This window comes from Nerophis lumbriciformis, linkage group LG03 (genome assembly GCF_033978685.3).
Source record: "Nerophis lumbriciformis linkage group LG03, RoL_Nlum_v2.1, whole genome shotgun sequence".
Classification (NCBI taxonomy): domain Eukaryota; kingdom Metazoa; phylum Chordata; class Actinopteri; order Syngnathiformes; family Syngnathidae; genus Nerophis; species Nerophis lumbriciformis.
Window position 1 is genome coordinate 34778213 of NC_084550.2, and position 16788 is coordinate 34795000.

Below are 16788 nucleotides of genomic sequence, written 5' to 3' on the forward strand. Positions count from 1 at the left end.
GTTATGAGGGACAATGGCGCAGTCCGTTCAGGGTGGTTATGGCCCTTGGGAAGAAGCTGTTCTTTAGCCTGTTTGTCTTGGCTTTAATGCACCTGTAGCGCTTCCCAGAGGGCAGCAGGTGGAACAGGTCAGAGCCAGGGCGGGTGCTGTCCTTGATGATGGCACTGGCTCTGTTGAGGCAGCGGGAGGTGTAGATGTCCATCAGAAAGGGGAGAGGGCAACCCATTGATCTTCTGAACCGTCTTGACCACTCTTTGCAGCCTCTCCCTGTCTGCTGCAGTGCAGCTGCCGTACCACACTGTAATACAGTAGGTCAGCAGGCTCTCGATGGACAAGCGGTAGAAAGTCAGCAGCAGGTCAGGCTTCAGGTTGTACTTCCCGAGGACTCTAAGGAAGTGTAGCCGCTGCTGAGCCTTCTTGATGATTGATGTGGTGTTGACTGTCCAGGAAAAGTCGTTAGAGATGTGGACTCCAAGGTACCTGAAGGTGTGGACCCTCTCCAGACGCTCGCCGTTGATGTAGAGGGGGCCAGGGTCGGTGCTGCTCCTCCTGAAGTCGACGATGGTGTTGAGAACGAGGTTGTTCTCCGAAGACCAGGCCGTCAGCTTCAGGACCTCCTCCCTGTAGGCAGCCTCGTCCGACCACTGTGGTATCGTCAGCGAACTTGACGGTAAGGTTGTCACTGTGGGCTGGACTGCAGTCATGGGTGTAGAGGCAGTAGAGGAGGGGGCTCAGCACACAGCCCTGTGGGGAGCCGATGCTCAGCGTACGGGAGGATGAGAGGTGGGGGCCAAGTCTCACATTCTGGGGTCGGTCCGTTAGGAAATCCCTTATCCAGGCGTTTGTGAGATTGGGGAGGCCAAGAGTGTCCAGTTTATTGCAGAGTCTGTCCGGGATTATTGTATTGAAGGCAGAGCTATAAAAGGATCAGGTTTCACACACCAGAATACTGAAGTGTGTTGCTTGTAGTTTCAAAGGCACCTAATTCAGCCATCAACCAAAGTGTATTTGAATAGACCTTAAGTACAAGGGCCTCAAAGGTAAAAGCAGTCCCGAGACCATCACACTTTGATCCTTAGTACGATGTTCTCTCTCGGAAATGCTGTTTTCACATTCATGCCAAATTCTACTTCCATAGAATATTCTCCCCAAAGTCTTAGGAATTATTATTTTTTTAATTGTGTTCTTTTTGGTCATCAGTGGTTTTCACCTTGGAGCTGCCACGGATGCCATTTTAGCCCAGTCTCTTCCTCATGGTTGAGTCATGAACACTGACCTTAACTGAGGCTATAGGAAGGCCTGCAGTTCTTTGGATGTCATCCAGGGTTCTTTTGTGACCTCCTGGAGGTGCTCTTGGGCTCATTCTTGTAGGCCAGGCACTTCTACACTGCAACAACTGAAATCTAAGTAAGATTAAATATCTCAAATAAGGGTGATATATTTGCTTATTTTCTGTCTGATAAGATCATTCTTCTCACTAAGCAGATTTTATGTTAGAGTGTTTTACTTGTTTTAAGGGTTTTGGTCCTAAATGATCTCAGTAAGATATTACAGCTTGTTGCTGAGATTTGATGACCTATATTGAGTAAAACTTGCTTGAAACTAGAATATCAAGTGTTGCAAAGCTGTGTCATCAACACTCACAAGTATAAAACTGATTTTTCAAAGTAAGAATTTCTTATTTCAAGCATGAAATAAAAAAAAATCATGATTTTGACACAATTGTGTCTCATAATTAAAACAGATGACAGCCAAATGAACTTTGCTGTTTTATTTTCAATGAAACAATAGAAAATATGTACTCATATAGTAGTACAGTTGGCACAGTACAGTAAACTGACCGTTAATATTTAAACATTTAACATGTGACAATTCAAACTATTTTGAACAGAAATAGTTCATGCACATTCAGAAAAATTCTTCAAAATTACAATAAAAAAAAATTTGGTCAAGGCCCGGGCTGTATATATATATATATATATATATATAATAATGATATCTATATCTATATAGATATATATTATATCTAATATAATATACATATATATATATATATATATATATATATATATATATATATATATATATATGTATGTACAGATATATATATATATACATATATATATATATATATATGTATGTATGTATGTATGTACAGATATATATATATACAGATATATATATACAGATATATATATATATTACATATATATATATTTACATATATTTCTATATTTACATATTACATACATATATATATTTACTTATATTTATATATTTATAAATATAATTCACATACATATATATGTATTTATATATATATTTACATATATATATATATGTATATATATTTACATATATTTATATATTTACATATTACATACATATATATACATATTTACTTATATTAATATATTTACATATTTATAAATATAATTCACATACATATATATGTATATATATATATATATATTTACATATATATGTATATATATATTTACATATATTTATATATTTACATATTACATACACATATATATATATATATATATATATTTACATATATTTATATATATACATATTTATAAATGTAATTCACATATATATATATATATATATATATATATATATATATACATACATATATATACAGTATATATAGAGATATATATATATATATATATATATATATATATATATATATATATATATATATACATACATATATATACAGTATATATAGAGATATATATATATTTACATATATATATATATATATATATATATATATACATACATATATATACAGTATATATAGAGATATATATATTTACATATATATATATATATATATATATATAGATATATATATATATATATATATATATATATATATATATATATATCCATCCATCCATCCATCCATCCATCTTCTTCCGCTTAGTGGTTAGAGTGTCCGCCCTGAGATCGGTAGGTTGTGAGTTCAAACCCCGGCCGGGTCATACCAAAGACTATAAAAATGGGACCCATTACCTCCCTGCTTGGCACTCAGCATCAAGGGTTGGAATTGGGGGTTAAATCACCAAATTGATTCCCGGGCGCGGCCACCGCTGCTGCCCACTGCTCCCCTCACCTCCCAGGGGGTGATCAAGGGTGATGGGTCAAATGCAGAGAATAATCTCGCCACACCTAGTGTGTGTGTGACAATCATTGGTACTTTAACTTTAACTTTAACTTTATCCGAGGTCGGGTCGCGGGGGCAGCAGCCTAAGCAGAGAAGCCCAGACTTCCCTCTCCCCAGCCACTTCGTCCAGCTCCTCCCGAGGGATCCCGAGGCGTTCCCAGGCCAGCCGGGAGACATAGTCTTCCCAATGTGTCCTGGGTCTTCCCCGTGGCCTCCTACCGGTCGGACGTGCCCGAAACACCTCCCTAGGGAGGCGTTCGGGTGGCATCCTGACCAGATGCCCGAACCACCTCATCTGGCTCCTCTCGATGTGGAGGAGCAGCGGCTTTACTTTGAGCTCCCCCCGGATGGCAGAGCTTCTCACCCTATCTCTAAGGGAGAGCCCCGCCACCCGGCGGAGGAAACTCATTTCGGCCGCTTGTACCCGTGATCTTGTCCTTTTGGTCATGACCCAAAGCTCATGAACATAGGTGAGGATGGGAATGTAGATCGACCGGTAAATCGAGAGCTTTGCCTTCCGGCTCAGCTCCTTCTTCACCACAACGGATCGATACAGCGTCCGCATTACTGAAGATGCCGCACCGATCCGCCTGTCGATCTCACCATCCACTCTTCCCTCACTCGTGAACAAGACTCCGAGGTACTTGAACTCCTCCACTTGGGGCAAGATCTCCTCCCCATATATATATATATATATTTATATATACATATTTATAAATATAATTCACATACATATATATATATATATATATATATATATATATATATATATATATATATATATATATATATATATATATACATACATATATATACAGTATATATAGATATAGATATATATATATTTACATATATATATATATAATTGCATATATATATATATATATAACTGCATATATATATATATATATATATATATATATATATATATATATATATATATATATATATATATATATATATATATGTATGTGTGGGGAAAAAAATCACAAGACTATTTCATCTCTACAGGCCTGTTTCATGAGGGGGGGTTCCCTCACTCATCAGGAGATTTTAATGGGAACATTCACATTCCATGGTTTATATAGGGCACAGAGTGGGTGGGTACAGGCTGGCGTAGGGGCGTGGTGATTGGCTCATGTGTTACCTAGGAGGTGTTTCCGTCTGTGGCGGCATGCTGTTACAATTTCGCTGCGCTTGTTGAGGGATGACAGGTCTGGACGGTAAATAATAAACAGTTTCTCTTTCAAGCATAGGTTGCATCTTTTATTACCACTATTGTAAGGTGTGCTGGATGCAAGAATTTGCCATGTTATTGAATATTCAACATTATTGTCTTTGAGGTCCCAAATGTGTTTGCTGAGTTCTGTGGTATTCCGCAGGTTTTGGTTCCTGAAAGAAGCCTTGTGATTGTTCCATCTGGTTTTGAATTCTCCCTCGGTTAATCCTACATATGTGTCGGATGTGTTAATGTCCTTGCGTATTACCTTAGATTGGTAGACAACTGATGTTTGTAAGCACCCCCCGTTGAGAGGGCAATCAGGTTTCTTTCGACAGTTACAGCCTTTGTTGGTTTTGGAGTCGCTCTGTCCGGGGGCCGACGGCTCATTTGCAATTGTTTTGTTGTGGTTTGAGATGATTTGTCGTATATTGTTCATATAGCTGTAGCTCAATTTAATGTTGTTCTTGTTGAATACTTTTCTTAGGGTGTTGTCTTTGGGAAAGTGTTTGTCAATTAGATTGAGGAATTTATGTCCAATATTAGTTGAGACGTTTTTGCTGTATGGGGGGTTGTACCAGATGATGTCGTTTCGTTTTCTGTTCTTTTTTGGCTGGTTTCCTGGCGTGGGTTCATAGCTGAGGGTGAAATTGTATCCGCTTTCATCAAGGGCTTTTTGGTACGGGGGGGTTGCTTGGTCAAATTCAGCTTTGCTAGATGACAGCATCGATAGCCTTTTATTAATTCCGGTAGGTATTCTTTTCGTGGTGGTGGGTGGGTGGTTGCTGTCATGGTGCACGTATTGGAGTGTTGTGTTGGGTTTCGTGAATGGTTGGTAGCTGTTATTTCTCAGGTTGAAAGTGACGTCAAGGAAGTTGACGGTTTGCTTGTTGGCTTCAATCGTGATCCGTAGGCCGTTCTCTTTGAAAATTTGGCATATGCGCTTCTTGGTATTCTCGCTGCTCCTTGGCGAGGCGCGACACACTGCCAGTCCGTCATCACGGTAAATACCAAGGTTCAGATTGAGGCTAGCGAGCTGGGAGAGGAGGAAACTCCCAACGAGTTCACACGTTTCTGCTCCGTCAAAACTTCCCATAGTGACGTCAAATGTTGCATTGTTCTTTTTTTGCCATGGTGTACTGTTGTGGATGAGAATGGAGTTTTTTGCGTGGATGATGATGTTTCTTTCGTTGCCTGTGATTGAGTCGTAGTCTGAGGCGAAGTCTAGTGCTTGAGTCAGTAGGTCTTGCGTGATGGAAGGGTAAAATTCTTCGATATCAAAGGAGATAAAGTTGTGCTGTTGTTTGTCTTGGATGTTGTTGAACCATTTGATTACTGCTGCTGTATTTCTCCATTGGTTGAGTGGTGTTTTGTCCTTGATTTTTGTGTTGACTCTGTCCAGGATTATTTTGCTGATTTTTCCTATTTCAGATTTAGTTGGGTTTATTAGTCGGCATGTTGGGTTATTTGCGAAGTTGGGTTTGTGGTCCTTCAATGTGATGAAGGCTTCCTTGTTGGCTGTGGCGTCCACCCTGTCCTCAATGTCCAGTTCAGCCGCGATCCTTTTATTTTCCATGTGGATGTTCTGTAAGGTGTTGGGTTGTGCTTTTTTGTATGATTTGGTGATGCTTCTGTCCAGTAAGGTGTGATGTTCTGGTAAATAATAAACTTATTATTTACCGTCCAGACCTGTCATCCCTCAACAAGCGCAGCGAAATTGTAACAGCATGCCGCCACAGACGGAAACACCTCCTAGGTAACACATGAGCCAATCACCACGCCCCTACGCCAGCCTGTACCCACCCACTCTGTGCCCTATATAAACCATGGAATGTGAATGCTCCCATTAAAATCTCCTGATGAGTGAGGGAACCCCCCCTCATGAAACAGGCCTGTAGAGATGAAATAGTCTTGTGATTTTTTTTCCCACACATACATATATTGCGCTTTACTACGGTATCGAGCACTATTTTTTGGATAACCTTATTAAGACATATACTCCGCTCCAAATTGACATTTGTTGAGCACTGTACGACGATCAGAAATGGAAAAATTCAACATCGACTACTCCACGAAGAACATTCCCATACCCGCGCAGAATGACTACAAGCTAAGGCTCATAGAAAAGACGGAACACTTCCTAAGAAACAAAAGGAACGCAAAAGAAAACTTACGGATTCAAATCTACCAAGAACCCACCCACAGTTGAGGAACTAAAGGATTTTGAGAACGACATGCTCAAAATGATACAATCAGTCAAGTTCAAGCCAATCCGCAACCCACTCTTCACCAAGCTGAAAAATGACAAGGAGCGCATCAAGAAAGTAAACAACCTCATCATAGCTGCCGATAAAACCACAAACTTCTACAGAATGGACATACCAGAACATCACACCTTACTGGACAGAAGCATCACCAAATCATACAAAAAAGCGCAACCCAACACCTTACAGAACATCCACATGGAAAATAAAAGGATCGCGGCTGAACTGGACATTGAGGACAGGGTGGACGCCACAGCCAGCAAGGAAGCCTTCATCACATTGAAGGACCACAAACCCAACTTCGCAAATAACCCAACATGCCGACTAATAAACCCAACTAAATCTGAAATAGGAAAAATCTGAAAAATAATCCTGGACAGAGTCAACACAAAAATCAAGGACAAAACACCACTCAACCAATGGAGAAATACAGCAGCAGTAATCAAATGGTTCAACAACATCCAAGACAAACAACAGCACAACTTTATCTCCTTTGATATCGAAGAATTTTACCCTTCCATCACGCAAGACCTACTGACTCAAGCACTAGACTTCGCCTCAGACTACGACTCAATCACAGGCAACGAAAGAAACATCATCATCCACGCAAAAAACTCCATTCTCATCCACAACAGTACACCATGGCAAAAAAAGAACAATGCAACATTTGACGTCACTATGGGAAGTTTTGACGGAGCAGAAACGTGTGAACTCGTTGGGAGTTTCCTCCTCTCCCAGCTCGCTAGCCTCAATCTGAACCTTGGTATTTACCGTGATGACGGACTGGCAGTGTGTCGCGCCTCGCCAAGGAGCAGCGAGAATACCAAGAAGCGCATTTGCCAAATTTTCAAAGAGAACGGCCTACGGATCACGATTGAAGCCAACAAGCAAACCGTCAACTTCCTTGATGTCACTTTCAACCTGAGAAATAACAGCTACCAACCATTCACGAAACCCAACACAACACTCCAATACGTGCACCATGACAGCAACCACCCACCCACCACCACGAAAAGAATACCTACCGGAATTAATAAAAGGCTATCGATGCTGTCATCTAGCAAAGCTGAATTTGACCAAGCAACCCCTCGTACCAAAAAGCCCTTGATGAAAGCGGATACAATTTCACCCTCACCTATGAACCCACGCCAGGAAACCAGCCAAAAAAGAACAGAAAACAAAACGACATCATCTGGTACAACCCCCCATACAGCAAAAACGTCTCAACTAATATTGGACATAAATTCCTCAATCTGATTGACAAACACTTTCCCAAAGACAACACCCTAAGAAAAGTATTCAACAAGAACAACATTAAATTGAGCTACAGCTGTATGAACAATATACGACAAATTATCTCAAACCACAACAAAAAGAAAACCTGATTGCCCTCTCAACGGGGGGTGCTTACAAACATCAGTTGTCTACCAATCTAAGGTAATACGCAAGGACATTAACACATCCGACACATATGTAGGATTAACCGAGGGAGAATTCAAAACCAGATGGAACAATCACAAGGCTTCTTTCAGGAACCAAAACCTGCGGAATACCACAGAACTCAGCAAACACATTTGGGACCTCAAAGACAATAATGTTGAATATTCAATAACATGGCAAATTCTTGCATCCAGCACACCTTACAATAGTGGTAATAAAAGATGCAACCTATGCTTGAAAGAGAAACTGTTTATTATTTACCGTCCAGATCTGTCATCCCTCAACAAGCGCAGCGAAATTGTAACAGCATGCCGCCACAGACGGAAACACCTCCTAGGTAACACATGAGCCAATCACCACGCCCCTACGCCAGCCTGTACCCACCCACTCTGTGCCCTATATAAACCATGGAATGTGAATGCTCCCATTAAAATCTCCTGATGAGTGAGGGAACCCCCCCTCATGAAACAGGCCTGTAGAGATGAAATAGTCTTGTGATTTTTTTTCCCACACATACATATATTGCGCTCTACTACGGTATCGAGCACTATTTTTTGGATAACCTTATTAAGACATATATATATATATATATATATATATATATATATATATATATATATATATATATATATATATATTAAGGTTGTGAACGATAAACCGATGCGACAGAGTATTCTATTCAACAAGTGAGTGATTCGGCTGCATCGGTAGCAGAGTCCTCAATCAATGCGAATAATCCATGAATTCCTAGCTGAATCGGTTATAGAGTCATGGATCGGTTATCGCGAGACTTTGCATGGGTTGGCTAGATTACAATATGCGCCAGCGTCTCTAAAACAACGCGAGAGCTGAAGCTACTCGCCAAACTTGGTAGCTACCTAGCTGGTATTAGCACGAGTGATAAACAAGGGACAACACGGAAAATGAAGGAGGAGGAGAACGAAAGTGTCAGTCTGACCGAAGGTGATAATGGACCGAGAAAGATTTTCAACGCATCGGGCAGAAATCCAAAGTGTGGAAAGTTTTTGGGTTTTATAAGAAGGAAGGGAAGCTCGACAGAAGCCATGCTATTTGTAAATTGTGTCGAGCATCGTTGACGTACACTGGCAGCACTACAAATCTCCACCAGCATGCAAAGAGAAAACACGGCCAAGAGTACGGTGAGTTAAAACCCCGTGCCAGCGAGCAGGAGTGTGCAGCAAGCAGTAGCACACAGTCGGTGTTGTACCGAAATCTGTTACCCATCGGAATTTGTAACTACCGAAATCTGTTACCCATCGTAATTTGTAACTCCAGGGGGCGATGTTCCCATGGCGTTTGTTTGATGGTTAAACGGCAAGCCCAAAGAGGAGGCGAAGAAGAACGCTTGCGTAAATGGCATAAACTATCCTTAATGCTGAAACGTCAGTTGTCAGAATTTCAGCATGAATAAATTACACATATTCTGGAAATCAATGACTTACTTTCATTATAGTATGAGTCCATTGTATCAGCTGTTGATTCTCTCTCACACACATACTTGCCAACCCTCCCGGATTTTCCGGGAGACTCCCGAAATTCAGCGCCTCTCCCGAAAACCTCCCGGGACAAATTTTCTCCCGAAAATCTCCCGAAATTCAGGTGGAGCTGGAGGCCACGCCCCCTCCAGCTCCATGCGGACCTGAGTGACTGTTGACAGCCTGTTGTACATGCACATGTGACCCACCCATAATGTGTCACATTTTTGTGTTGATTTATTTAGTTTATTTTGTGGTTTGAATTCGTTTTTGGAGCTGTCATTACACATTTATCAGTATTCACATTGGTCAGTAGGGGGCAGTAGGGCGTTTCTTCCCAATTGAATGCTATCACCTGCAGACCGGAAGTGTCTTGTCATTCTAATGAGCGCGACCAGTCTGTGAACAATTGAAACATCCTGTGTGCTTTTTCCTCCTTTATAACAGGTTAGTTTTGGTGAATCAACTCACTGAATAATATCCATGTGATCTTTATAAGTTTAAGTACACATTCTGATGGTGGAGCCTAATTCTAAAGTGATTTTGAGTTGTAGTTTGTATTTGTGAATTAATCCAGCTGCAGTAATCAATACAAAAAGGCGACGTGAGTGCGCAATGTTTATATAGGAACTTCTGATCCTAATTCAGACTCCCAAATTAGAGCTCCCGTTTTCTTATTGATTTTATAATGTATATTTGTATAATGTGTGTGTTCTGAAATAGTGACAGAGAATAGAACAAGGATGGACAATTCAACCCTTAACTCAACAATGAGTAGAGGAGTGTTATGTGTGTGTATATGTGTAAATAAATGAACACTGAAATTCAAGTATTTCTTTTATTTATTTATATATATATATATATATATATATATATATATATATATATATATATATATATATATGTATATATATATAGCTAGAATTCACTGAAAGTCAAGTATTTCTTATATATATATATATATATATATATATATATATATATATATATATATATATATATATATATATATATATATATATATATATATATATATATATATATACACACATATATCTTAACCACGCCCAACAGACTCTGGCGCCGTACCTGTCGTCAAAACTCCAAAGACCGACTGCACAGTTGCACAATAAAAGCTCTGCTTCATCCTGCCTGCGCTACCAAAAAAAGAGTCTCAGAAAGCTGGCGTGCACAAGCTAGCAAGCTACGGAGTTTGCCGACAATGTATTTCTTGTAAAGTATATACAAAGGAGTACGGAAGCTGGACAAATAAGATGCCAAAAACCAACCACTTTCATGTGGTATTGGACAGAAAGGAGGACTTTTTTTCTCCTCCATTCGAAAATGCGGACCTTATCAGCACTACTGTCTGATTCCAATCAATGCAAGTCATCACAATCAGGTAATACACCAACTTATATTCTTGTCTTCATGAAAGAAAGGAATCTATATGTGTTAAACATGCTTGTATTATCTTTAACCACCTTTAAGTTGTTAATAATATTAACTATTTGTGTTAAACATGCTTGTATTATTTTTAACCACCTTTAACTTGTTAACAATATTAACTATATGTGTTAAACATGCTTGCATTACCTTTAAACACCTTTAACTTGTTAACAATATTAACTATATGTATTAAACATACTTGTATTATCATTAAACACCTTTAATGTATTAACAATATTAACTATATGTGTTAAACATGCTTGCATTATCATTAAACACCTTTAACTTGTTAACAAAAACATATATTTCATAAATAAGTAAATGTAAATTATATATATGAATGAGGTAGATCCCCACGACTTGATCAATTGAAAAGTAGCTCGCCTGCAGAAAAAGTGTGAGCACCCCTGGTGTAAGTGAACTACTGCTTTTTGACCTGGGAAACGGTACCTCACACACAGTAGTTTGATTTTTCTTTTTACATATGTATTTATTTTCTCTATTCTTTTACACAAAGCACTTGTCACTGTGCTCATTGTTGCCACATTTTGAGATGTGTTATAGGTGTGTAACTTGTTTACATTGTAATGTTGAACCTTTGTTACCTACCTCTAGTGTTCAAAACACTATATGCTCAGGCTGAAATATTGAATCTTTGTTACCTACCTCTAGTGTTCAAAACACTATATGCTCAGGCTGAAATATTGAATCTTTGTTACCTACCTCTAGTGTTCAAAACACTATATGCTCAGGCTGAAATATTGAATCTTTGTTACCTACCTCTAGTGTTCAAAACACTATATGCTCAGGCTGAAATATTGAATCTTTGTTACCTACCTCTAGTGCTCAAAACACTATATGCTCAGGCTGAAATATTAAATCTTTGTTACCTACCTCTAGTGTTCAAAACACTATATGCTCAGGCTGAAATATTGAATCTTTGTTACCTACCTCTAGTGTTCAAAACACTATGTGCTCAGGCTGAAATATTGAATCTTTGTTACCTACCTCTAGTGTTCAAAACACTATATGCTCAGGCTAAAATATTGAATCTTTGTTACCTACCTCTAGTGTTCAAAACACTATATGCTCAGGCTGAAATATTGAATCTTTGTTACCTACCTCTAGTGTTCAAAACACTATATGCTCAGGCTGAAATATTGAATCTTTGTTACCTACCTCTAGTGTTCAAAACACTATATGCTCAGGCTGAAATATTGAATCTTTGTTACCTACCTCTAGTGCTCAAAACACTATATGCTCAGGCTGAAATATTAAATCTTTGTTACCTACCTCTAGTGTTCAAAACACTATATGCTCAGGCTGAAATATTGAATCTTTGTTACCTACCTCTAGTGTTCAAAACACTATGTGCTCAGGCTGAAATATTGAATCTTTGTTACCTACCTCTAGTGTTCAAAACACTATATGCTCAGGCTAAAATATTGAATCTTTGTTACCTACCTCTAGTGTTCAAAACACTATATGCTCAGGCTGAAATATTGAATCTTTGTTACCTACCTCTAGTGTTCAAAACACTATATGCTCAGGCTGAAATATTGAATCTTTGTTACCTACCTCTAGTGTTCAAAACACTATATGCTCAGATTGAAATATTGAATCTTTGTTACCTACCTCTATTGTTCAAAACACTATATGCTCAGGCTGAAATATTGAATCTTTGTTACCTACCTCTAGTGTTCAAAACACTATATGCTCTGATTGAAATATTGAATCTTTGTTACCTACCTCTAGTGTTCAAAACACTATATGCTCAGGCTGAAATATTGAATCTTTGTTACCTACCTCTAGTGTTCAAAACATGATATGCTCAGATTGAAATATTGAATCTTTGTTACCTACCTCTAGTGTTCAAAACACTATATGCTCAGGCTGAAATATTGAATCTTTGTTACCTACCTCTATTGTTCAAAACACTATATGCTCAGGCTGAAATATTGAATCTTTGTTACCTACCTCTAGTGCTCAAAACACTATATGCTCAGGCTGAAATATTAAATCTTTGTTACCTACCTCTAGTGTTCAAAACACTATATGCTCAGGCTGAAATATTGAATCTTTGTTACCTACCTCTAGTGTTCAAAACACTATGTGCTCAGGCTGAAATATTGAATCTTTGTTACCTACCTCTAGTGTTCAAAACACTATATGCTCAGGCTAAAATATTGAATCTTTGTTACCTACCTCTAGTGTTCAAAACACTATATGCTCAGGCTGAAATATTGAATCTTTGTTACCTACCTCTAGTGTTCAAAACACTATATGCTCAGGCTGAAATATTGAATCTTTGTTACCTACCTCTAGTGTTCAAAACACTATATGCTCAGATTGAAATATTGAATCTTTGTTACCTACCTCTAGTGTTCAAAACACTATATGCTCAGGCTGAAATATTGAATCTTTGTTACCTACCTCTAGTGTTCAAAACATGATATGCTCAGATTGAAATATTGAATCTTTGTTACCTACCTCTAGTGTTCAAAACACTATATGCTCAGGCTGAAATATTGAATCTTTGTTACCTACCTCTAGTGTTCAAAACACTATATGCTCAGGCTGAAATATTGAATCTTTGTTACCTACCTCTAGTGTTCAAAACACTATATGCTCAGATTGAAATATTGAATCTTTGTTACCTACCTCTAGTGTTCAAAACACTATATGCTCAGGCTGAAATATTGAATCTTTGTTACCTACCTCTAGTGTTCAAAACATGATATGCTCAGATTGAAATATTGAATCTTTGTTACCTACCTCTAGTGTTCAAAACACTATATGCTCAGGCTGAAATATTGAATCTTTGTTACCTACCTCTATTGTTCAAAACACTATATGCTCAGGCTGAAATATTGAATCTTTGTTACCTACCTCTAGTGTTCAAAACACTATATGCTCAGGCTGAAATATTGAATCTTTGTTACCTACCTCTATTGTTCAAAACACTATATGCTCAGGCTGAAATATTGAATCTTTGTTACCTACCTCTAGTGTTCAAAACACTATATGCTCAGGCTGAAATATTGAATCTTTGTTACCTACCTCTATTGTTCAAAACACTATATGCTCAGGCTGAAATATTGAATCTTTGTTACCTACCTCTAGTGTTCAAAACACTATATGCTCAGATTGAAATATTGAATCTTTGTTACCTACCTCTAGTGTTCAAAACACTATATGCTCAGGCTGAAATATTGAATCTTTGTTACCTACCTCTAGTGTTCAAAACATGATATGCTCAGATTGAAATATTGAATCTTTGTTACCTACCTCTAGTGTTCAAAACACTATATGCTCAGGCTGAAATATTGAATCTTTGTTACCTACCTCTATTGTTCAAAACACTATATGCTCAGGCTGAAATATTGAATCTTTGTTACCTACCTCTAGTGTTCAAAACACTATATGCTCAGGCTGAAATATTGAATCTTTGTTACCTACCTCTAGTGTTCAAAACTATGCTCAGGCTGAAATATTGCACTTTGTTGTTACTATTCTGTGCTACTTTTACCTCTGGAGTTCCCATGCTACAATTCAGCCAGACTTTTTTTGGTCCATGTCTAAAAATAAATACGTTGACATGTGATTTTGTTGTTCTGGTTTTTTTGCCAGTGCCATAAAGCCACAATGCTTGGGGATTTGGAGTCTTGAATATTAACCGTCAAATCGAATCGTATCGTTCGGAATCGAATCCAATCGAATCGGTCTGTAATAAAAGGATATAGGGACGGCGTGGCAATGGAAGAGTGGCCGTGCGCAACCCGAGGGTCCCTGGTTCAATCCCCACCTAGTACCAACCTCGTCATGTCCGCTGTGTCCTGAGCAAGACACTTCACCCTTGCTCCTGAGGGTGCTGGTTAGCGCCTTGCATGGCAGCTCCCTCCATCAGTGTGTGAATGTGTGTGTGAATGGGTAAATGTGGAAGTAGTGTCAAAGCGCTTTGAGTACCTTGAAGGTAGAAAAGCGCTATACAAGTACAACCCATTTATCATTATTATATCGTTTTTGAATCGAATCGTAACCTGTGTATCTAGATGCATATTGAATCCTTTATCAGAGAGAGATGTGCAACCCTAATATATATATATATTCCTTGCGCACTAAAGAGCACGCACTTGGCGTGATAATGTCATGTTATCGATGGGAAAATGCAAGAAATGTAATGCGAAGCGCTACTTAATTTAAGAATATTTTTCAACATATTGAGAAAAATGTTATTAGAAAAATTATTAGTGAGAATAAGGTATTTTGGGGTTCATTGAGGTTAGCTAATTTTACTTGTTTTGGAAAGTCTTGACAAGCCACATTTTCTTGTTCTATTGACAAATAATTTTGCTAAGTTCTAGTAAAATGCCCCTAACTTTTGTATTATTTTTTTCCTTGTTTTTGAACACTGGCTTTTTGCAGTGTAGGACGATTTACCACTGTTATCTTCATTGTGAATAACTATCTCACCGTGGTTCTCTGGCGTCCCAAACCTTCAGAAATGGCGTCAATGACTGTATTTCACATTTGTTCTTGAGTTTCTTAGAATCGTGGCATTTTGTCGCGGCTTTTCAACATCTTTTGGCCGACTTTTATTTTGTCTATGTAAGTGATTTCTTGGTCGAACACGTCTTGAGGTAATCAGATTCGGGTGTGGTCGGTGACATTGAGCTCAGATTTCTACAAAACCCCCAAAGCAGTGAAGTTGTCACGTTGTGTAAATGGTAAATAAAAAGAGAATACAATGATTTGCAAATCCTTTTCAACTTATATTCAATTGAATAGACTGCAAAGACAAGATACTTCACGTTCAAACTGGTAAACTTTATTTTTTGCAAATATTAGCTCATTTGGAATTTGATGCCTGCAACATGTTTCAAAAAAGCTGGCACAAGTGGCAAAAAAGACTGAAAATGTTGAAGAATGCTCACCAAACACTCACTTGGAACATCCCACGGGTGAACAGGCTAATTGGGAACAGGTGGGTGCCATGATTGGGTATAAAAGCAGCGTACATGAAATTCTCAAGAAAGGATGGGGTCACCACTTTGTCAACAAATGCGTGAGCAAATTGTTTAATAATAACATTTCTCAACCAGCTATTGCAAGAGATTTAGGGATTTTGCCATCTACGGTCCGTAAGACTATCAAAAGGTTCAGAGAATCAGGAGAAATCACTGCACGTAACATTGAATGCCCGTGATACTGCATCAAAAAGTGACATCGGTGTGTAAAGGATATCACCACATCGGCTCAGGAACGCTTCAGAAAACCACTGTCAGTAACTAACTACAGTTGGTCGCTACATCTGTACGTGCAAGTTAAAACTCTACTATGCAAAGCGAAAGCCATTTATCAACAACACCCAGAAACGCTGCCGGCTTCGCTGGGCCCGAGCTTATTTTTTGTAAAAAAAACAAAAAAAACATAGTTAATCGAGAGGAGCCAAATGAGGTGGTTCGGGCATCTGGTCAGGATGCCACCCGAACGCCTCCCTAGAGAGCTGTTTAGGGCACGTCCGACCGGTAGGAGGCCAGGGGGAAGACCCAGGACACGTTGGGTAGACTATGTCTCCCGGCTGGCCTGGGAACGCCTCGGGATCCCCCCCGGAAGGAGCTGGACGAAGTGGCTGGGGAGAGGAAAGTCTGGGCTTCCCTGCTTAGGCTGCTGCCCCCGCGACCCGACCCGAAGAAGATGGATGGCTGGATGGAAAAACCTAATTAGCCACAGTTA